This window comes from Vipera ursinii, assembly GCF_947247035.1.
Source record: "Vipera ursinii genome assembly, chromosome: 3".
In the NCBI taxonomy this organism is placed as follows: Eukaryota; Metazoa; Chordata; class Lepidosauria; order Squamata; family Viperidae; genus Vipera; species Vipera ursinii.
Window position 1 is genome coordinate 32,881,562 of NC_139516.1, and position 24,433 is coordinate 32,905,994.

The 24,433-nt window shown below is 41.4% G+C and overlaps 1 protein-coding gene across 2 annotated transcripts in view; it reads right to left on the reverse strand.

Annotated features, from left to right (window-relative positions):
* CHD6 (chromodomain helicase DNA binding protein 6) overlaps nt 1–24,158 on the reverse strand; it is a 144,588-nt gene extending 120,430 nt beyond the window's left edge. For both annotated transcript variants that reach the window (XM_083358038.1, XM_083358039.1), the window contains exon 1: nt 24,078–24,158. The gene's annotated coding sequence lies outside the window, so the exon portion shown is untranslated. The remainder of the gene's footprint in view (nt 1–24,077) is intronic.
* Between the last annotated feature and the right edge of the window lie 275 nt (nt 24,159–24,433).

Sequence of the window (24,433 nt, forward strand, 5' to 3'; positions counted from 1 at the left end):
AGATGCAGAAACAGAGTTTGCAATCTTCCATAGATTTTTAAATGTAAGACACTAGGTTTGTACTAAGAAATACTATGCTGATTATTTTTTTCAAATTCCAGTTAGGAACAATTAGAAATGGAAGCCTTGCTTGTTTCAAACTTGCTTAGTCTGCAAGAAGTCATACGTACACCATAGTTAAATATGAAGAGGAAAAATAAATTAGCAGCATGTGCTTTCTAACCACAATATGTGGCCTGGTATATTGGCAATACTACCTATTTTTATATATATTAATGATATATATCACACATTTATTTATTGTTATTCTGAAAGTTGCAGGTGTATAATTTAGAAAATAGAAAATAAAATTCATGTCTCTTAATTTTGAATTCATTATAAGTTTTCAATTTCTTCATTAGAATCATAACTTATTTTTTTATACCACCATGACATTGTCATGGCATATATCCTTCAATAATTAAGGATACTGATTTCTTAGCTATTCACAACATTTTTATACAACCCTCCTCCTACCACCATTCTTCTATAGGCAAGGAAAACTTACAGAAATATGATTTTGACCCTTGGTAGTCAATATTTTAAATGCAGGACCTAAATCAATGAAATCAATTTGTACATTTCTAATACATACATTTGCCATTAAAATTTCAAATAAAGAGCAGTACTTTACTATATTTCTCATCTTCAAAATTATTATACAGCAAATAAATAAATAACGTTTCCCTCATAGGATTAAAATAGTTTCTTCTTAAAAGTTGTCATTCTAAAGAGAAGCACGGTAAGGACAAAAAAAAAGCAACTTTGTGGAAAACTATTAGCCCAGGAAAATTTAAAATGTACCAACAACTATTGTATCACTAATCAATGACATTTTTTTTAAAAAAAAACCCAGTAACAACTTGTTGCATAAATGGAAGAAAGTTCCACCATGCTTTTATAATTTGGATACAAAAAGATGGAGGCCTAAAGAAATATTTTGCTTTATCAGGACTGAAAGACAAGAATGGACTACAGCAGTTCCCTCGTTCAAGATTTAATGACATTGAAAACTGGCAATGAATACTAATCAGTTCTGTTTAAAATTGTTTTTAAAAGGCATCATAACTTTTTTTAAAAACAAAACATTAAAAAAATCAGTGCTGACATTCTTCAATCTCACATGATTATTTAACAGGACAGAAGTCTTTGTTTTCATACTATATTTTATAATCATACCTGACCGTAGTTTTCATTTACATTCCATCTGCTTAATTAGCTTAATCATACTAAATTAAGTTTTGTTTTGACCTAATTATCTTTTATGCCTTTGAAGATATTCCCTTGTATATCTCAGGAAATCTATTTCAGGGATACTGCTGGTCCAGCTGAAGGAGCTACATTATGCAATTTGTCCATATTTAATGGACCATTTCAATTTGGATGATTTACACAAGTAAATTTGTGCTATCAACAACTTTAGTCATCCTAATAATTCAAGTGGGAAAATTTGACATTTCCTTCAATATGCCAGTAATACTTGATTTACGATCACAAATTGGGACTGGAATTTTGGGCACTAAATGATGCAGTTGATAATTGAGTCCTCAGTGACTGGATCTACTTTTACAGCCATTTTTACCATGGTTGTTATGTAAATCAACACAATTGCTAAGCAAATCACATGGTCATTAAGCAAATCCAGCTTCTCTCATTAACTTCGCTTCTCAGAAGCTATCATGTGACCACAAGATGCTGCAGCTATGTAAATGTGAGCTGGTTGCCAAGCACCCAAATTGCCATGCGTGATGCAACAGCCAGAACAGCCAACATCACTTTTTCCAAGCCCATAGTAAATTATAACCACCAGACTTAACCACCGTTAAGTCAAGCACTAATAGTATTTGTTCTATTATGCAGTAAGGTAAGAAATGAAGAAAAGCAGTGGTATCTCACAAACACAGTTGAAAACTCCTACTATATGACTTTTATAATTAACACACTTCTCCCTGGACAAACAACAATGAACTAGGACCACAATGGATGATATACCTACTGTACACATGATGTGTACAGTAACTGAACATGTCCATACATAACTTTTGCCTTTTCTATACAAAAGATAAACCACCTCAAACCAAGAGTTTAAGGTATTTCCTTAGCATATTTTCATTTTTTCCAGGATTTCTTCCAGTAATAACATTTCCTCCACTCCTTTTCCCAACTCCATTTGTACAGTAAAACAATCAAGTATAGTCAGGTACAGGTAAGCCTTGGCTTTTGACCATTCATTTAACAACTGTTCAGAGTTATAATGGTCCTGAAAAAAATGAGTTTTGACTGGTCTCACAACCATAACAGCATGCTTGCAGTCAGGTGATCAAAATTCAGTTGCAGCATCCAAGATCACATGATTGCCATTTGTGACCTTCTCAGATGACTTCTGACAAGCAAAGTCAATGGGGAAATAGAATAGATCTGGAAGGGACCTTGGAGGTCTTCTAGTTCAGCCCCCTGCTCGAGCACGAGAACCTATACTATTTCAGACAAGTCTGCAATACTGCATTCTAACCACTGCGCCACCATGGTTCTAATTAACTAAACCTAAATCACTCCAGGCATTCTCAAGTTGTGGATGATTTAGAATAGAATAGAGCTGGAAGGGACATTGGAGGTTTTCTAGTCCAGCCCCCCGCTCAAGCAGGAGAACCTATACCATCTCAGACAAGTGACCGTCCGGTCTCTTTTTAAAAACCTCCAGTGATGGGGTACTATGATTTCTGAAGGCAAGCTGTTCCACTGGTTAATTTTCCTCACTGTCAGGAAGTTTCTCCTTAATTCCAGGTTGCTTCCCTCTTTGATCAGTTTCCAACCATTGTTTCTTGTCCTGCCCTCTGAGGCTTTAGAGAATAATTTGACCCCCTCTTGTTTGTGGCAGCCTCTCAAATACTGGAATACTGCTAATCATGTCACCACTATTTCTTTTATTTAGACTTGCCAAACCCAAGTCCTGCAGCTGTTCTTCATATGTTTTAGTCTCCAGGCCTTGGATCATCTTAGTTGCTCTTCTCTGAACTTTTTCCAAGGTCTCAACATCGTTTTTATAATATGGTGAGCAAAACTGGTTGCAGTATTCCAGGTGTGGTCTCACTAGGATTTTATAAAGCGGTACTAATACTTCGCATGATCTTGATTCTATGCCTCTGTTTATGCAACCCAGGATTGTATTAGCTTTTTTGGCTGCTGTTGCACTGCTGACTCATTGTCAAGTGATCATCCACTAGGACTCCAAGGTCCCTCTCACGGTTACTGTTTTTGAGCCAGGTCTCACATAATCTGTACTTATATCTTTGATTTTTCCTGCCTAAATGTAAAACTTTGCTTTTTTCCACATTAAAACTCATTTTTTTGGATAGGGCCCATTGTTCCAGTTTGTCAAGATCTTTTTGAATCCTGAGCTTGTCTTCTGGGGTGTTGGCTATTCCTGCCAGTTTAGTATCTGCAAATTTGATGAGTTCCTCTTCTATTCCCTCATCTAAGTCATTGATGAAGATATTGAAGAGTACTGGGCTTAAGACGGAGTCCTGTGGTACCCCACTGCTTATTTCTCTCCATGTGCATGTAGTACCATTCACTACTCACTTGTTGAGTATGGTTTGTCAGCCAGCTACAAATCCACCTAGTGGTGATGTTGTCTATTTTACCTTTTTCTAGCTTACCAAGCAGTAGATGCTAGATTCACTTAAGAATTGCATGATTAATGAAGTAAAAAAGACTGTAAAATTGAGTGCAAGTCTCTTAGCGACAGACATTCCAGGCCCATTTGTGGTTGTAAGTTGAGGACTACATGTACAAAAAAATAGTCAACAATCTTCCCATTAACTGAACTGAACTTTGCTGCTTTTTCACTTAGCAGAGAACCATGCTCCAGACAGTGACTCATAGGTCTCAGGTGACCCAGTCCTCCATTTATTTCAATTTTCATCTCCAACAAAGAAATCCCAAAAATGTATTTGCTGCAGCTCAACAGGAAGAAAGGAAATGTAAATATACAGAGCATATTTTAGCTTACAATCAAGCATATCAGGAAGCCAGACATTTAATTACAGAATACTGTATTTTAATTGTACATAAACAGCAGGCTCCCACTTCTAGACATTAGAGACCAACATCCATGCAGCATACTAGGAGAAGGCTAAAGAACATTTGACATTGGCTCATAATTAATTCCAGATAAAATATGGGAATTTAACTAGCTCTTAACAAGAATGCCTCTCAGGAAATCAACCTTCTCGAACAAATGTAATAAGAAGGAGGTAGGGAAAACAGAGAAGTTACAGAAACTGAAAAGAAAAAAATGACCACACATTTCATTTTTATGCAAGCTTATTTACTAGTAATCCCTCTGTGAACCTTGCACAATCATTTTTTAAAAAAAAAAAACTATGCACACTGAAGCAAATGCATCTCATATATGTTTATATGGACAGCGGGATTTTAAAAACAGCAAAAAAGGATTATGCCTGAAAAGCTCTTATACTGAGAAATTTTTATTGAGATCCTTACACAAACTTGTTGAAGTGTCTAGATGACAAATACACTTGCAGTTCCAGTCACCTAATTTCCAAAATGACATAATGAACCGGAAAGGGTTCAGACAAATGGAAAAAGTGATGACATATTTGGAATTTATTTCATATATGAAATGCTAAATGTATAAGACTTTTTAACTTAGAGAAAAAACAGTTTAGACTCATGAAAAAAAGTCTAAAAATCGTGCTCAATATAAAGAAAGTAGATTACTTTTCTTACTCATAACATCACAGTTATGCCAATGGACAAATAATTTGTTCAGTTCAGTTAACGTAGGCATTTCTTTAGGTTAGTCTTATTAGGTTTGGGTACTCCTTTAAATTGAGGCTGATGTGGGGGGGGGGAAACTTACAGATTATTGTTCCCTCGGATAAATGTTGTCTTTTTAATGAAATGTTGTGTTTTAATTTTATAAACGTACCCAGAGTTGTTCTGGAATTGGGCAACCTAGAAACTTTAGTAATAATAATGGAATAAAATCATAATCATAATAGTAAAGTTGGAAGGGACCTTGGAGGTCATCTAGTCCAACCCCCTGCTCAGGCAGGAAACCCTATACCTTGATCTGGCATTTTCATCCACCTATTGACGTCTTCCCAAGAACCTGAGATAGGACTTGATAGGTGGATAAGAATGCCAAATCCAGTCCAAACATCTGGTTCTTTGACCAACCGCAATATTTCCACATTTCCAGTGAGGAAAAAGAACTGTTGTGATTCAGGGTCAGCCTGTGGGTTCGGCAGTTGGGTCGGACGACTCAGAGGAGGAGGGGGGTGTTGAAGACCTTGCTGAGGGGGTTGAAGATCTTGCTGATGATTGCCCTCAGGCAGGCCCCTCCCACTTGGTCACCATGGAGACCCAGCTGTGTGAGCCTGACAGTGTGGATGAAGATGACCCACAGCTGGCCCTGTTCAAGGACGCCCGACGCAGGAGGCAGTCAAGTAGGAGTAAACAGAGGAAGGCAGTGGGGCTTCTCGGAAGGAGGGAGAGAGAAGCCACGCCCTGAACTCTTTATAAAGGGAATGTGTGGGGAGGGCTGGTTTGCTGAAAGCAACCGCTCAGATAGTGTTTCAAAGCTCCTGTATCTTGGTTGTGTCTTGTTTGTTTTTGTAGTAATAAATGTGGCAGACGTTATTCCAGCCTCTTGCCGTTTGTAAAGGGGTCGTCCCTGCTTTTGTTGCAGGGCCGGTAGCAGGCTGGTACAGAACAAGAACGCTCAGTGATGTAATTACTAGTTTGGGATGATTTGCAGGGGAAGTCCAATGAGTTAAAACTATTTGGAAAATAGGGTATGATCTGAGAATAAGTCCAGAGAGGGAAGGCCTACAGATTTTAGCTGGTGAGGAGCAAAAGGAGTCAAGAAGGAGAGACTTTGGGTTAGAATCAAGCCTTGCCTGTCGGCCAATCTGATTTCTTTGCTCTCTTGAAAGGTCTCCTTAAAAAAAAGAAAGAAAAAGAAATCACATACAAATCAAATACAAACAGAATGCTAGAAAGGAAAAAAATTACATGGTCGATTTCTACAAAAGATTGAGAAAAAGTAGAAAAAGATAAAATTTGGCAATGGCTTATAACTGGAACATTAAAAAAAAGAACCTAAAGGGTTGATTTTGGTTGTTCAAGAATAAGCTATATGAATTAATGTAACCAAGGTCATGTGGGAAGTCAGCCCCCCAGAGAAGGAAATATTAAAAGAGCAGAATATTATATTTCCTCAAAGGATCTTAAAAAGGCAGAAAAGCATGCCCAGTCTCCCTCCCCCAAGCAGAAACCAGCTCTATAGAAATGCAGATGTAAACCATTCAGGAAAGTTGAAGCTAGGAGATTAAGAAGACAAAGACACCTAAAATCTACATACCCCACACAAAGTCTAAGACAGGACATAATAGAATTAACCCACAGATGCCAAAGGGACACAGGTCAAAATACGACACAGGAAATACAAAGCCTCAAACAGGAACAGGAAGCAACTCCAAACAAAAGGCTCCAAAGGGTATAAAAACCCACTCCCTACATGTGCTCTCTCTCCTTTCTTCCAGAGCCATCTTTCTGTCTGGCTCTCCTCTTCAATAAACTGCAACCTTCTTTCTAAAGCAGTCACCATGTTGTTTATTCCCAGCTTGGACTGAACCATGATGAAGACTTTTCCTTCAACAGTCAAAACTGAAAAATCATCAAATGATTCAAAGTGCAAGTTGTACAAAGAAGCAGAAGAAACAGTAGATCATATATTCAGCTCAAGATCGCACAGACTGACTATAACATAACACAGTTGCCAAAATGATTCACTGGAATATCTGTAAAAAATAGCATGTGTCAGTAATGAAAAATCGGCAGGAACATATAGTTGAAATAGTAGTTGAAAATGAGCAGGTTAAAACATTGTGGGATTTCTGAATACAAATTAATAAAAGTCTTGGCACAAAATGCACCAGATCTGACTGGTTGAAAGGAACAAAGTGTGGATAGCTGATACAACAATACCAGGGAATAGTAGAAGACAAAGAATTGGAGAAGATCACAAAGTATCAAGATCTGAAAATCAAAGTTGAAAGAATATGGCATAAACCACCTATGGTGATCCCCGTGGTTATTGGCACACTAGTTGTCATACCAAAAAGATCTTGGATGGCACTTAGAAAATCTGCACATTGGCAACATTTGCATCTGACAATTACAAAAGGCCACCATAATGCTTGCATGCACATATATCCTATGCCAATAAATACAACCACTTAATGTATTTCATTCTAATAAAGTTCATCTTGGGAAGTACTTGATGCAAATGAAGGACAAAACCAGCTAAAGAACTGGTAGTTGCAATTTCATAAAGTAATTTGCTGGTCAGAATCTGCCAAATATTTAGAGAGGCCTTGACATTGTTATCAATGTTTTGAGTCCTTCCCATGGATAGGTAGATGTCGTTTCTGTAGTTTCATGGTGTTAAAGATATCATTGCAAGATTTAAATTGTTCCAAGTAAAGTTGCCTTTTACAATTGACTGATGGTGATTCTGTCAATACCAATGGTGTTCAATTGATGCTCTAGTAACTTTGGGATTGCACACAAGGTACCTATTACTATTAATACTACCTTTGTGTTCTTTTGCCACAATCGTTTTACTTTCATTTAGAGATCTTTATATTTTATCTTCTCTATTTTTTCTCTTTTATTCTGTGTCCTCAGGTTACATCATCTAACCATAACAACTGCCTATCCCAAGTCTTTGGGAGGATAGGTGGATAAAAATGCTAAATCCAGTCTAAAAATCTGAATGACTCTGAGGAACCATAATAATAATGTATGATGTGCTACAAGTTATACAAAAGGCAAGTACCTTAAAGATAAAGGTAAAGGTTCCCCCGCACATGCGTGCTAGTCGTTTCCAACTCTAGGGGCCGGTGCTTATCTCCGTTTCAAAGCCGAAGAGCCAGCAGTTGTCCGAGGACGTCTCCGTGGTCATGTGGCCGGCATGACTAGACGCCAAAGGCGCACGGAACGCTGTTACCTTCCCACCGTAGCGGTCCCTATTTTTCTACTTGCATTTTTACGTGCTTTCGAACTGCTAGGTTAGCAGAAGCTGGGACGAGTAACAGGCGTTCACTCTGTACCTTACACTCTTTAAAATTGGATTAGGTAATTTCATATAACAGTTTTTTCAGCCTTGCACCACCCAGATATGCTGGATTACTATAACCACAACCGACCAGGTGGTTCCGCCCCAGGCGCCTAATGGACCCGGAACGGTTCCAGATGGCGCTTGGGTCTATACCCATCACCCTTACCCACAGCCCAGTCGATGCCCTGGTGGATGCCTGGGAAAGGGCGGCCGCCGGGGCACTTGACTGTGTTGTACCCTTGCGACCTCTGACCCGGCGCAGATCCTGCTGGGCTCCGTGGTTCTCTGTGGAGCTCCGGGAGATGAAGCGTTGGAGACGGGGTCTAGAGAGCGGTTGGAGGTCCAGCCAATCCGAATCTGACCGATTGCAGCTAAGAACCTTTATAAGGTCTTATCTTGCAGCGATAAGGATGGCGAAGTCTAACTACTTCGCTGCCCTCATCGCGTCTGCAGATAATCGCCCGGCCGCCCTGTTTAGGGTAACTCGCTCCCTCCTTAATCAGGAGGTGAGGGAGGATCCCTTACGGGGACGAGCCGAGGAGTTTAGTCATCATCTGGCGGACAAAATCGCTCAGATCCGGACCGGTCTGGACTCTGACTGGGCAGTCTGACGTGGAGGAATCGGACAGTCTTCAGCATGTTATCTGGACTGAGTTCGATCCTGTTTCCCCTGATGATGTGGACAGGATCATGGGGAGGCTGAGCACCACCACCTGTTTGTTGGATCCGTGCCCCTCCTGGCTAGTTTATGTGGCCCGGGAGGAGACACGAGGCTGGTTCCAGGCAGTAATAACTGCTTCTTTGAAAGAGGGTGTCTTCCCTGCCGCCTTGAAGGAGGCGGTGGTGAGACCCCTCCTCAAAAAGCCTGCCCTGGACCCGGCTGTTTTAAATAACTATCGTCCAGTCTCCAACCTTTGCTTTTTGGCGAAGGTTGTTGAGAGTGTGGTGGCGCATCAGCTTTCTCTGTTCCTGGAGGAAACTGATTATCTGGACCCGTACCAATCGGGTTTCAGACCCGGATACAGCACGGAGACGGCATTGGTCGCACTGGTGAATGATCTCTGGCGGGCTCGGGACAGGGGTTGTTCCTCTGTCCTGGTCCTATTAGATCTCTCAGCGGCTTTTGATACCATCGACCATGGTATCCTACTGCGGTGTCTGAGGGGGTTGGGAGTGGGAGGCACCGTTTTACGGTGGTTCTCCTCCTATCTCCTGGGCCGTTCGCAGTCGGTGTTGACAGGAGGGCAGAGATCCGCCACGAGGCCTCTCATTTGTGGAGTTCCTCAGGGGTCGGTTCTCTCGCCCCTCCTGTACAACATCTATATGAAGCCGCTGGGTAAGATCATTCGTGGTTACGGGGTGGGGTATCATCAGTACGCTGATGATACCCAACTTTTTCTTTCCACCCCGAACCAACCCAGCGATGCCCTCGCCGTGATGTCCCGTTGCCTGGAGGCGGTCCAGGTCTGGACGGGGAGAAACCCCGCCAAGACTGAGTGGCTGTGCATATCGGCATCTAGGGTTAACAAGACTATTCCATCTCTAACGATGGGGGGTGAGGTGTTACCCCCCGTTGATAGGGCTTGCAACTTGGGCGTCCTCCTGGATTCACGACTCAATTTTGAAGACCATATAAGGAGCCGTGACCAGGGGGGCTTTTGCCCAGGTTTGCCTGGTGCACCAGTTGCGACCCTATCTGGACTGAGATGCCCTAAGCACAGTCACTCATGCGCTCATGACCTCCCGATTAGACTACTGCAACGCTCTCTACATGGGACTGCCCTTGAGGACCACTCAGAGGCTTCAGCTGGTGCAGAATGCGGCCGCGCGAGTTGTGATGGGGGTTTCCCGATACTCCCATGTAACACCTCTACTCCGCGAGCTGCAATGGCTCCCGGTTGCCCTCCGGGTGAGATTCAAGGTGCTGGTGATGACCTATAAAGCCCTAAATGGCTTGGGTCCGGGATATCTGAGGGAACACCTACTGCCGGCATCAAGCTCCCTTTGTCCAGTGCGCTCCCACAGGGAGGGTCGTCTCAGGGTGCCACCGGTAAGAGATTGCCGGTGGACGACACCCAGGGATAGGGCCTTCTCAGTGGGTGCACCTGCCCTTTGGAACCAGCTGCCAGTGGAGCTTAGGGCTGCCCCCGACCTCCGTTCATTCCACCGGGACCTGAAGACCTGGCTCTTCGAGCTCTCTGGCCCAGGCTGAGAATTTTAATTTTAATTTTAATTTTAATTTTAATTTTAACTGGGGTTTTACTTATGCAGGGACGAATATAATTTTTTTAATCTGTTTTTAACTTTTGTATTTTTGTTTTTAATCACCCTGTAAACCGCCCTGAGTCCTTCGGGAAAGGGCGGTATATAAATGTAATAAAATAAAATAAATAAATAAATAAATAAGTTAGAAGGTCTGACTGAACTTTTTTTAGTCCCACAAACTCCGTTTCCCTGCAGCAGGAGAGAAACGTGCCAGAGGTGGAAAGCAGGTTAGTGAAGAAATTCTTTTGGGAAGAGAGAGGAGCTAGGCGGTGGTGCGCCAAAGTTACCGCAGCGCCAGGAGAAGGAGCAGGAAACGGGGCTGCCATTTCCAGAACGAACAAGGGAGACGCAGGGCAATGCAAGGTGGCAAGCAAGTGCTCTTCTCTGCTCTGCATTGCTGCGCAGAGCCACTCCCCTCCCTGTTCTCTGTTCTCTTCAGTGGCAGTGACGGAGGACTGGCAGAAGGGAGGCTTGTGCTGCCCAGTCATGGTGCAAGCCAGAGGAGAGTTGGTAGAGGAGGTGGCTGCCGCCGGGCAGATGATCTGTGGGGTGAAGCATGAAGAAAACCCCTCCGGCAGCGCACAGTAGCAGCAGAGCCTTTCACCATCACTCCCCCCTGGCTACAAAATGGAGGAGGGGTACCAAGCCTGCCCTGCCCATCCTCCGTAGCATGGCAGTCTGGCTCGGGAGGGGAGTGAAAGGGAAGGTCACCGAGCAAGGAATGGCGTGGTTGGGGGGCCCTAAAGTAAGCGGGTGCAGGGTGCGTGGGGCAGCTCCACCCCCTCCCCCACCTGCCTTGCCTTGTTGTGGTGGCAGTGGCACAATGTGCTGCATGGCCTCCTGCCACAAGCAGCCACAGAAGTTGGCCGGCAGCCATGCGGACGCTTGCTGGATGGGGCTGTTGGTGCCACCACCACGAGGCAAGGCAGTTGTCACAAAAAATATATGACATCCCCCAAAATAAGACCTAATGCCTCTTTTGGAGGCAAAAGTAATACAAGACTGGGTCTTACTTTCAGGGAAACACGATAGTTGGAGAACTACACAAATTCTTTTATTTAATTAAAACACTTAAGAGCCTGGTACAGATGCATTTTTCTTCAAACAATCATACAGTTTGTAGTGTACATAGATTTGCAAAACTATGGATAAAAGAATATTCCTGAACTATGTTTTATGATTTATCTCATGGTTACTGTGAAATTGTGTGAATGCATCAGTGCAGTGCATGTTATCTTAGCTTGCAAAGCTTGGATTCACTGAACAAGTTTACCAAAAATGTAAATATTGCTGAATATACAGCCTCACACTACATAAGCTCCATTTCATACTGAATAAATTAAATTATTAATATATCTTAAGTAGAAAACAAATTAATTAGATAGATGTTTACTCCAAAAGCATTTTATTAAAATAAATTTGATAAAAATTTAAAAATCCCATTTTTGTATATATTTTTTTAGAAAATCATTGATTATTATCCACCGTTCCTTTACTAACTGGCTGTGCGGGTGAAAAATGTTCTAATTTCCTTTTATTCTCTGTGCTATTGTTGATTCACCCAGAACCATGAACTAGAAATGGACTACAGTATTATTAGATCTTCCTGAACTTGAGATCTGTCTCTTCAGACTCTTTGCAAAAGTACACTCTTCTGCCTTTGATTTTATACCATGTGTTGTGCTACTTTGATAAAAGATTTACAATTGCAATAAATATCATCTATCTATATCAGAGTCATGGGTAGTTGACAGCACAGAACAGGGAGGTCAAAATGGCAAATGTAATTGGGTAAGCAAAGCCCCACTCATTTTTATATACAGTAGTTTGATGTACCTTAAAAAGGGATGGAGCCTCAATTGTCCCGTCACACACTATTTTAGCACTGTTAACTAACCCTAAAGAGTGACTAGGGTAACTGCAAATATCCTAAATTTCTGAAAGAAATGAAAATTTCAAATAAATCAAATGTAGGTGGTTTGATTTTCATTAAGCCATTTATTGAAAAATTGCCTTCATACCATTTTTATGCAGCATTGTGTTATTTGTTCATTAACTTAAATTTTTACCATGTTTAGAAATATGCATTTTTAGAAATACTGCATTCTTTCAGCTGTTGTATATTTATAGTTTTGTTATACCCTATAGTATTCTTCTGTTTTATTCTTAACATATTGATATTTTTGATGAACAAAGAACCAAATGCTTCATTATTTTTAATTGATTTTTCAAAAGTTGAAATATTTCTCACTTTTAATGTTTCCCATTTATATCATCAAAAGATTCATAAAGATTTAAGGTGCACAATTCAAAACATACAAAATAAGAAGCTCTTTTGGACACAGACGAACAAACCTGAGGTAATTTTACAACCTCTTAAAAGTAAAATGCATGTCTTATTTGTAAGGTTTGGGATGAATGTACAGCTTGAATCTTGAAGATTTAGGGTTCTTTTAAACAGGTTTTTTATGCCAGATTGTTTTATGCAATTTTATTTTTATTTATTTTATTTATTTTAATCCCATTTATATCCCGCCCTTCTCCGAAGACTCAGGGCGGCTTACAATCTAAGCACAAATCAATGTGCTTAGCAATAGCCTTCATTCTATGTATATGCCTGCTTATTAGGGCTTTCCCCCCCCCCCAAGCAGCATTATTACCAAATCAGCTTATTGCCCCCAACAATCTGGGTCCTCATTTTACCTACCTCGGAAGGATGGAAGGCTGAGTCAACCTTGAGCCTGGTGGGATGCGAACCTGCAATAATTGCAGGCAGCTGGTGTTACTTAAGGAGGCATCAGCCCACTGCTCCACCAAGGCTCCAATTAACCTTGGATTCACACATTTGGGCTATATTTGCACTGGCCAGAAGATTATGTTCTACTTAGTTTAAAGCACAATCTACTTAAGATGACTTTGACTATACTCCATGCATTTGATTAATTTAACCATGATCAAGAAAGCTTACTTTCTTTAATCAAACTGTACTAATTATAGGGCAAATTCTATTTAAAATAAAAAATAGAATAGTTCCTCTCCTCAGTTACTTTCCTCAACGCATTTAATTTGCTGGCCCCATTCTTCCTCTGTCACACTTTGTAGAAGAATAGGTTGAGTTTGTGACAATTATCAAGCGCCTTCTTTTGTCACCTGGAGCTTGGAAGAGAAATTCCGCTTGAGTCTACACTGGTGTAGCTGATGAGCAATATGTCTTTATATAAGACACTCTTCATCAGCATTTTAACTCTTCTTGGAATAATGCAGAGTGGATTTTACTGATTTTTGAACAACAAGTCAATGTTTGTATAACTACAGAGTGTACAGCTGAGGTGTATTCTTCTGATATTCAGCAATGAGAAATAGTTGTGTTAATTCCAGCGTAGGAGAGCCCTTTCTCCTCTGACAAGTCAAAGAAGGCAAGCAGTGATCGGCTCTCTTCAACTTGAGGCTAATCAGCAGGGTATACTTAGTAGACAAACTAGAACAGATGCAGAGAAGAGTAAGGATTAAAACACCGGGAACCAAGTCTTAAAAGGACAAAATAGGATACTGGGTACATGTAGTCTCTCACTGTTAGCCTGGGATCCAGGCAAGGGCACAGTGAACAAGAGTAAGGTGGCAGAGTCTCATCTGCCAAAGGGAGCTTGCCAGCCCTGCCTGGGGAGGAAGCAGTGGGGTTAAGCCAGCAATGGAGGTTAGGGCAACAGGACAGGTGTCAACTCAATGGCAAAGGTGGTAACACTGTAAAAGTTGCCCTAGGAGCCACAATCTGAACCACCAGCCTTGTTTCTCCACTGATTTCTTGCCGATGTCTTCTACCCATGCAGGTCCATCAAAAGTTCCATATGTCCCTTGCCCAGCACCTGGATCTTGTGGTACAGTATTGAACCATGGAACCATTTAGCTAGAAAGATGGTCAATGTCTTAAGTCAATGTCTTCAAGCAGGAGCTAGATAGCCATCTATAATAAATACCGTAAATTGGATTCCTATGTGAATGGAAAGTTGGATTTGACGGTATAAATGGCCCCTTCCCATTCTATGATTAGAATCATAGAACTGGAAGGCCCATTTATTTTTTCAGTCACCTAGGGGTGTCAAACTGCCGGCCCACAGGCCAGACACGTCATCAGGAAGCCACACCCACTCCATTGCCAGCAATGGAGAAAAAGCTCCAATACGTTGCGCAATGTCACATGATGTTGCGTGTTTGACATGTCTGGTCTAAGTATTAACCCGCATGGAGGCATTTTAACAGACAATAAAAGCCTGGGAAAGGATGACATTTGGTCACCCTAAAGTCTTAGTCCTGTCTGAATATCTTGCAATATCTTGTAAATATTTTCCAACACAAGACAGCTTCATTTTCACATCTCATGTATAATAGTGATAGTAACAGTCCAGCTTTCAAAGCTTGATAAGCAGGGATGCATTCTCCTCCCAGAGGTCCAATGTATTTGGAGTGCACTTGGTTATAAACATATATTTTATGTACACAACTTATGCCATTTGACACCTGCAAAAGTCAGTAGCTTTTCTGAAATAATAAGCTTCTAGTCCTCATACTGATAAGGAATTTTTTGAAGTCTGATATTTTGAAAGCTAGTTAAACCAAACAAAATGCCTGAAAATGTAACTGAGTGCAGCTTATGAATTTTTAACTAATTTTCTTATTTTAATTGTGACTAAAGGTGAAAGTTGTTTAGCACCTTTCTATTAGGATTGTTAAGACAACATAAAGTCCTGCTTCTTCAGTTTTCTTTTGAACTAAAAGAAATTCATTGCCGACAGGCAAAATGCCTGTTTGGTTTTATTCTGGATTTATGGATGCTCTTGATTTGCAATACTTAAGAATGTTTCATCTGAACTACGAACATATGAAACTGATTCCCTTATTCTAAATTCAATCCAATTTATTCTGACTACTTACTTGGCAAATTACTCTGGCTGTATTACGTGTAATACTGTAATCTCCCACTTGGGTTTTATTTTTATTTTTGTTTACTGTTTTAATTGCATTTAATTGATTTTATATATGTTTTTAATAGTTTTTTTATCTGCTCAGAGTCACTTTGTGTAAGATGAGTGCCCATATTAATGTGACACAGAAAATGAAAGTAAATAAATAAACCAATATACTAAAAGGAAAAATGACATTTAGTTTAATATGAGTTTTCTATAAGTAAAGAATTGTATTTTCGCATTGATGGGCACTATAAACAATGGCCCAGTTATATTTTGAAATGATTCAGAACTATGCAAAGGTGAACTTCCTACCCAACAGAAAATAACAGGGGGAAAAATAGAATAATCGACTAGTAAGGCAAGGAAAAAAACCTTTACTAACAAATAAACAAATGTTTTTTCAGATCCTGAGTTTAACAGCTAATTTTAAATCTGCTATCAGAATTGGTAGCAAGTGTTAAGAATGTTAGGCTGGGAAGATATTATAGTATGACATTCATATAAGATAGAAACAACTGGCTCACATTGCTAACATAACTAGAGAAAAACGTAAGTCTCTGCAATTCTTATGTAAACTAATCGTGGAGTACATCAGGGCTTTTCAACCAGTGGTACGGGTACCACCTGTGGTACATTGACATCTGGCAGGTGGTACGCGACCATCCTAGAAAAGTGGTAGCGGGGGAGGGGAATGAGCTGAACCGGTGGCAGCACCACACAAGCCTGAACGAGAGATGGCTGGAGCTGCAGGGCTGTCAGAGCTTAGCGAAAGCACCAGGATCAGTGCCAGGCTCCAGCTGGAGCTCGGCGCTGATTCTGGCATCTCTGAGCCCAGAAGAAGCACCAATCAGCTGGAATGTTGCAGCATCTCCAGGGCCTTGTGATTTACATTCAGATGCTTGGCAAATGAATCATATTTATGATGGTCACAGTGTCCCAGGGTCATGTGAAGTGACCAAAACCTGCTGCAACCAACCAGCAGATGGAATAAAAACCAAACAGCCCCCACCCCATCCTCGCTGCCAATCCTCAACAGAACTGCTTACAACAATGAAAACCTCGGACAGGAGGAAAGCGCCGCCGGGCAGGCAGACAGATGTCTTGCTCGGCTGTGGCTTGGGGGGCACTTTTTTCAGTGCCATTGTAACTTCAAAGTCACTAAGCGAACTGTTGTAAGTCGAGGACTACCTGTACTTCATCACTTTTGTCCTTTTTGGGGGGGGTGTCATCAAGTTTTTGACACCTTGTGCTACGCGACTGGTGGTACTCGGATGTTGCCATATCCTAAAAGTGGTACAATGGGTGGAAAGGTTGAAAAGCCTTGGAGTAGATAACTAATCAGTGCATTGATGATGTCACCTAGTCAGGTAATGAAATGTCTGCAATCAACCAAGTTGAGGGAGCATGAATGACTCCACAGTTTAACCCTGAACTACATATATTCTCTTCTTTTGTAAATTAAGAAATACATTAAAAGCACAATTTATCTGCAATATTTCCAAAGCAAATTTTATTGAGACAAATGAGATGTGCCCAAATAAAGATTGCGCATAATCAAATGTACACATGTGCAATTTCCATTCATCTTACCAGTAATCTTGCAGTAACTTTTTCATGCACTTCAACTGGGAGCCTCCCAGAGTTAGTTCAAAGATGGGTGGATATATAAATGTCTTAAGAAATAAATGAGCTTAAAACCTGAGGACTAGCAAGAAAGATTTTAAAAAACCACTGAGAGACCATAACAATATGTTAGAATTAATTTCAGCTAAATTTCCAAAACTATTTAATTGATAAGAGATGCGGTGGGTTAGGACGCTGAGCTTGTCAATCAGAAGACAAGCAGTTTGGCGGGTCGAATCCTGAGTGCTGCGTAACAGAGTGAGCGCTTGTTACTTGTCCCAGCTTCTGCCAACCTAGCAGTTCAAAAGCACGTAAAAAATGCAAGTAGAGAAATAGGGACCACTATGGTGGGAAGGAAACAGCGCTCCGTGCGCCTTTGGCATCTAGTCATGCTGGCCACATGACCACAGAGACGTCCTCGGACAAACGCTGGCTCTTCGGCTTTGAAACAGAGATGAGCACTCACCCCCTAGAGTTGGAAATGATTAGCACGCATGTGCAGGGGAACCTTTACCTTTTTACCTTTTTATTTGATATATAAGACTCACCTAACAATACTGAAATGTGCTTGTCTTCACAGAAACAAGTTCCATTCCTCTGTGCCTTATCACGTTTTAAAATTTTTTTAGTTCATTTTTTGTGAGAAAATAGTTTCTCTATTTCACAGGTGTCAAACCTAATAGTGTCATGTGACGTATCATGACGTTTTTTTGCCTTTGCGGAGCTGGGGTGCGCGTGGCCTGTGCATGATGCCTCCGGCCCATGGGCCACCAGTTTGACATCCCTGCTCTATTTGTAAACTATATATTTATACCAGGGGTTTGAATGCCTCTTTATTCTGCTGAGTTACTGGACTTCAGGTTTCTTTGCAATGACAAGACCTCAGTCTCTATGCCAAATTAAATCTGGAGTTGCAAATAGGCTCAAACCTATACCCTGATCTGCCTCATTGTGCAAACTTTACTTTGTCCAAATCTTCCTTTTCCTCTTTTCTATAGCATTTTTAATTGTTTCCAAACCCAAGCTGTGAAAATGCTTTAGACAACTTGTACTGATTCATATATGTATAAAACTGGCAACTGTCTAATTAAGCTGGAACAAAGAAGACCAATTTCTAAAGCAAGGGTGTTAAACTGCCAGCCTGCGGACTGGATGCATCACGCCAAAACCGTGCCCACCCTATTGACGGCAAGGAGAAAAAAGTTGCGATACGTCACAACACATTATGTGACGTTGCGGGTTTGTCACCCGTGCTCTAAAGTAAAATATAAAATTAAATAAAATGTCTAAAGTTAAAATATAAAGTTAAATAATTTTGCCAGACAAGAAAGCTTCTATAGTACTTTTAAAGAAAAATGTTCAAACAGAGGTGAGATGTTTCTTAGCAAACTTCCATACCAGTTTGTATGCATTCATTTTATCATCAACCAAACAGGAGCCCCAATACTTTAAAGCTATCAATGAAGTATTTACAAAGAGATGTACTTATTCATCAAATGTCCTACAAAGGTATCATATACTGAATTTCATCTGGAAAATCATGGATGTATTGCTGTAATGAGGTAATATGACATCTAAGTCGTTGCATTTTGAAATGATATTGAAGGAGAGTGCCTGTCCATAAAGATATAGGAAAATAACTTCTAGCTAATTTGAATGCCTACATTTCTAGGTTCCAATTACATTCACCCTAGAATTATAAAGGAATTGTTTATCAGGATTTCTGTCAATTACTTTGACAAATCCTGAGAACTGGGAGGTGGCAGTGGATTTAAGACAGACATGTCAAACACAAGGCCCGGGGGCCGGATCCGGCCCACGAAGTGGTTTCATGAGGCCCGCAAAGCCATCCTGGAAACAGTGAGGGAAAAGCCCCCACTGCCTTGGCCCTGGCCCAGAGACCCTCCTTCTTCCAGAGACCCTCAGATCTGTCCCACTCCTCTCCAGGCCCCCATAGGCACCTTTGATGCGAACGATGTAGAGCTGGCCATGCCCACCCAGTAGGCCATACACACTTTAGCCATGTCCACCCAGTAAGCCACACCCACCCAGGCCACACCCACCTGGCCCCCTGAGGGCAACCGCAATGCTGATGCGGCCCTCAATGAAATTGAGTTTGGCACCCCTGATTTAAGAGGAGCAAATGTAGCTTTCTGCAGGAAAGCAAAAAAAAAAAGAGGATTCAGGCATTATTGACCAATGACCCTAAAATGAAACCTGCGAAAATGTTAGAGCCAGTAAAAAAGCAGCCATCTGCAAGAACTTTGAAAGCCATGTCATGGTTACTAAGAGCCAACATGGCTTTGTAAAAATAAATCAGATAATATAAACATTGTCTCCTTCTTTAGTTTAGTAATTAGTGGACAAGGCGAATACTGTGGATATAATCAATCTTGATTTCAACAAAGGTTCTGATAAAGTTCCACAGGCATTCTCACTAACAAATTAAGTTCAGTTAAGTGAAGTAGGACTTAGTGAGATTCCACAGGAATACATTTTTGGGGTGGTATTATTCAATATTTTTATGAATTACTTGACTGATGGCACTAATGGACCGTTTACCAAATTTATGAATGACATAACATTAGAAAGTCTAGAATACCCAGTTTGACCGAAAAAAAATTGTAGCCAAATCTGGCAGGTTGGAAGTCTAGGCTGAGAGGAACAAAATGTTTCTTAACAGAGAAATATGTAATATGTATTATATTTGGGGTGAAAAAAAGTGGGACATATCTACATTCATGGCTTGAAAAGCCTATTTCTGAGACAGACTTTGGTGAAGTTATTGACAACAAGCTAAACATGAGCTAGTAGTAGTGTCAGACAGTTGCTAGAAGGGCTAAGGCAATTCTGGCCAGCATCAAAAGAACCACTGTCATTATTTCTTTCCAGTTGGCATTGGTGACACCATAGCTGGCATCAGGTTTCCCATTTACAGAAGGATATTGACAAGTAGTAGAAGAAAAGGAGGACAAAAATGACAACATAGGTACTTCAAGATCTGCCCTCTGATGGCCAGCTGAAGGATCTTGAATGTCCATTGTGAAGATGACAAGGGAGAAATGTTAGCTATGTTAAAGTAGATAAAAGGAAACTACAGGAAAGATATCATGAACTGTTTTCTATGGCAACAGAAACTAGAAACAGAAATAACAGGTATGAGTTGCAGCTACTGGGATTTGATTTAAATATAAGGGGAAAATTCCTGATAGTAAGATCTATAAAACTACTAGACTGTTCTTCATCTCTGGAAATGTTTAAGAAGAAGCCAGCCATCTGTCATGAATGAGTTAACAGTTTTTCTGTATGTTGCAGAAGGCTGGACTAGATTATCCTTATGTCCCTTCAAACTCTTTAACCCTACAATTCTATGATACTGAAATAAGCTCAAGCATACTTTCACTTCTGGCTATAATCTATTAAAAATGACAACATAATAATAAATACATAAAATACTTAAAATACTGGCAAAACCATGAAAACTAGATTTGCATTTTTATATCCACTGATCCTGCAAAAGGCACAACTACAGTAAACATTATTTTTTGTTTGGTTTCCAAGCAAATATGCCACGACTGCTTTGCATGTCAGAGAATTAACCCCAAAATTATGTGTGGTATCCAATAGCATGTTTCTGTCAAAAAAATGCATTGAATCAATAGGAAGAGGATTTCCCACCATTTAAGTATGCTCAAAGTCTGTTTTAGAGAAGTTCCAGCCTTATTGGGCAGTTTTTGAGGTTGCACATGACGTCATGTAGGTGAGGGGAGGACAAGGAAGCTGCTAATGTGAGATGATTCTTTCTCACATTAATGAATTCCTTCTAGAGTCCTAAAGGTAGTATAGAAATATGGTCTGTAAAGACAAATCATATTAATGAAAGAATTGTCTTAATAGCAGTGAAAGCTGGACCATAAGAAAGGTTGAGCGCCAAAGAATTGAAGCCTTTGAACTATGGTGCTGGAGAAGACTCCTGCGAGTCCCTTGGACTGCAAGGCGATCAAACCGGTCAGTCCTAGAGGAGATCAACCCTGACTGCTCTTTAGAAGGCCAGATCCTGAAGCTAAAACTCAAATACTTTGGCCACCTAATGAGAAGGAAGGACTCACTGGAGAAGAGCCTAATGCTGGGAAAGATTGAGGGCAATAGAAGAAGGGGACGACAGAGAATGAGGTGGCTAGATGGAGTCACTGAAGCAGTAGGCATGAGCTTAAATGAACTCCAGAAGATGGTAGAGGACAGGAAGGCCTGGAGGAACATTGTCCATAGGGTCGCGATGGGTCGGATACGACTTCGCAACTAACAACAACAAAAAACAATTAAATCTATAACTGATAATAATCCCATAAATTATTCCATTATTCCTGCCTGCAATATTAAAATACCATCACCAGAAGGTCACTAGAGCACCAACAACTAAAGCAAGTCAATATTCCTATCCAGTTTTGACCAACAATATTATCAAATTCTGGGTGATCCCCAAAAGCTAAGTAGGGTCAGGCCTGGTTGTGTTCAGATAGACCACCAGGAAATTGCATTTCTATAGTTTTGCTTCATAAAACAATCTGAAAAATCTATATGTGAACTAGGCTGCTTAAGAGAATAGATTAAAGTCACAATGCTTCTACATACGGTAGAAAAGGAGACAACATAAATAGTAAGAATTAGAACATCATCTGGTTTTATAGGCTAATAAATACTGATTGATTTTATCCCATTTTAATTTAAATATGTAAACTAAATGTTTTCCAAGGCATTCATAATAACATACATGATTATAAGAATCCCATTTTAGCCTTCCAACATATCAGTAGCTTAAAGATCAAAGATTGTGACATGTCCAGTCTATTCAGTGCACTATATCGGCTTTATTTGCCCAATGATTCAACCAGCAATCTCATAAATATTAAATACCTCATCAGTTTCCTATTTTTCCAATTTTAAGTTATCAAACAATTGTCTGAAAATCAAATCAGTACAGAGAAAATGTTTGGGTTTACATGAAAATGGTTCTTATATTCCTACTCTTTATATTATTAGCATGCAGGCTTACTTCTGACTTCCTATACAGTTTAGGCCAACCAATTTATTGATCAATACTACTTTACTGATTATCAGCAAACTACAGGTTCACTAGGAAACAGCAGCAATAGAACGGATGAGAAGTTACTTTAATGAGACTTGTCATGCTTTCTGTATCCTTACTACCACTGCAAAGTCACAAACAATCTGTCTGATTTGCACCCAGCAAAAGAGGAGGAAAGGATGATCTGGCAATGATGATAGTTTTGTCCACAGCTGCTATTGCAGTACAGAAAGCCCTACTCATTAACTGCTTTCATTATTAGCAGCTTGGTTTCTGTTTTCTAATCATTTCAGGATTAGAAAATGTCCTTGCTTGCTGTATATAAAGAAACCCCAAGAGATGATTTTGTAGATTTTAAATTGTGTTGCTGGCTACAATGTTACAATACAAAACTATAAAAATATAAAATATCTTAAAATCACAGCTTTTATTATAAACAATTAATATCTGAGTGATACCACTGTGTTTGGGGGATTTTGCTTTGTATCCAGTATTTCCCAAATCATTATTTGAAACACTCATTTCGTGTAGATTCCAAAAAAGGGGATTGGGAAACATTTTTAACTCAACTAAAGGCTCAACTTCAATATACACTCCATCACATTACATCCACACTATATAAACTACTAGTGCCCAAGGTCACTTTTCCAAGTCTATGGGTTTTTTTCTGCATAAAGCTATACACAGGCTCTTGTGTAATGAACGGAATGTCCATAAATTCTGGGATGCTTAATGAACATGGTCCTTCATATATATTTTGAGGCTAGAACTCTAAAAATTTCCAATCAGCATGGGTAACAGCTACACTGGCTGGGGATTCTGGGATCTCCCATGTTTGGAGAGTACCAGACAGGAGGTTATCATGGAATGTCTCATAATCCACCACTGCAATGTAGTAGTTTACAAGAACACCCAAGATACCAATTTGCTCTTTTGCCCTTAAAGTCTCAGGAGTACTAGCACCTCGATTTTTTTTCAAAATGTGCCAATATTTACAAACCGTACTACAAAATAATACCAGCTCACGGTATCGTAATGCAGAAGACGGCAAGGCTGCCGGAGAGCGCACAAAACAATGCAGAGAGGAGTGGACGGGGTTTCCAACTCTCTATTGATGCTACTCTTGTCTCTAGCCCCCAAATTGCACCAAACTTGGTCATGGTTGCAGGAACGCACATGACTCACGGACGGACTGTGGATGGATCTGCAATCGAGGCAGGTGGGCAGGACTCTTGTGTTTGCGTGTCTGTGTGAGCGCGCGTGTGCCAGAGCGCCCTGAAAGGAGGGGAGGGGGGGGGAAGCAAACTGCAGTGCGTGGGGCCAGACTCGAGGGAGTCGCAGCTGGCGTCGGACGGCGCATCCTCCTTATCGCCAGCCATGCAAAACAGTGGGCAGGCGCAGAGAACTTCTGGGGGCGAGAGGGTCATCGGGAGCCGTCGCAGCCGTAGCCCTCCGCCCGCCTGCCCGGAGAACGAAAGGGAGGAGCTGCGGGCCGTCTTCCCTCCCCCTCCCCCAGCCCTGTTCTTTTAAGAGAGAAGGCTGGCGCTACAAGGGGCATCGCCGCTCGCTGGGTCGAGACGGGCATCCTCCTCCTCCTCCTCCTCCTCTTCTCCCGCTGAGCAAATCTGCGCAGAGGGCATCACATGAGCCATCCCCTCCCTGACGCCCAGTCCCCGAAGGTCCGCTCCCAAGGGCAGAGCCTCCCCAACGCCATGACAGTGCCTGAGAGGAGAATTAAGCGCTCGGCATGCCCCCTCCGCGCTGAGCTCGGGCCGCCTGGCTGGCCGACCGACCGACTGACCGCCGGCTCTTTGGCTCTTAGCGCCTTGCCGGCTTTGGCCGGGCAGCCCGAATTCATTCATAGCCAGTCCCCGGGGCAGGCTGGTACATCCCGAGCGCTCCTGGCGAGCGCACGGCGCGCCAATAAAAAGTTCAGAGCACAACTTACCTAAAATGGCTCCTGCAGCAGCCAAAATACAAACAGCTATTATTTGGTGAAGTTTAGCCCAGACACCCTGCAAGGACAGCCTAGCCTGACACCGGCACGCCCCCGCATCGCCGCCACTGGTTACCCGTAGCCCCCCAGCTCCTGCCATTGGAGCGGCGGCCCGTCAGCCAAACGCAACCCGCTCCAAGCTTGGCTGCAGTGTGCTTATTGCCAGCTCCATTGTGCTCCTATTTGCATTGATGTGATCGCGGCTGGGATTGGCTGTGGCAGAAGCAGTGCAATTTCCTCCCCCCCCCCAACACCCCCTCAACAATTCCTGGTGCTTCCCGGATCCGCAGTCCCGGTGCTTCTCTCCC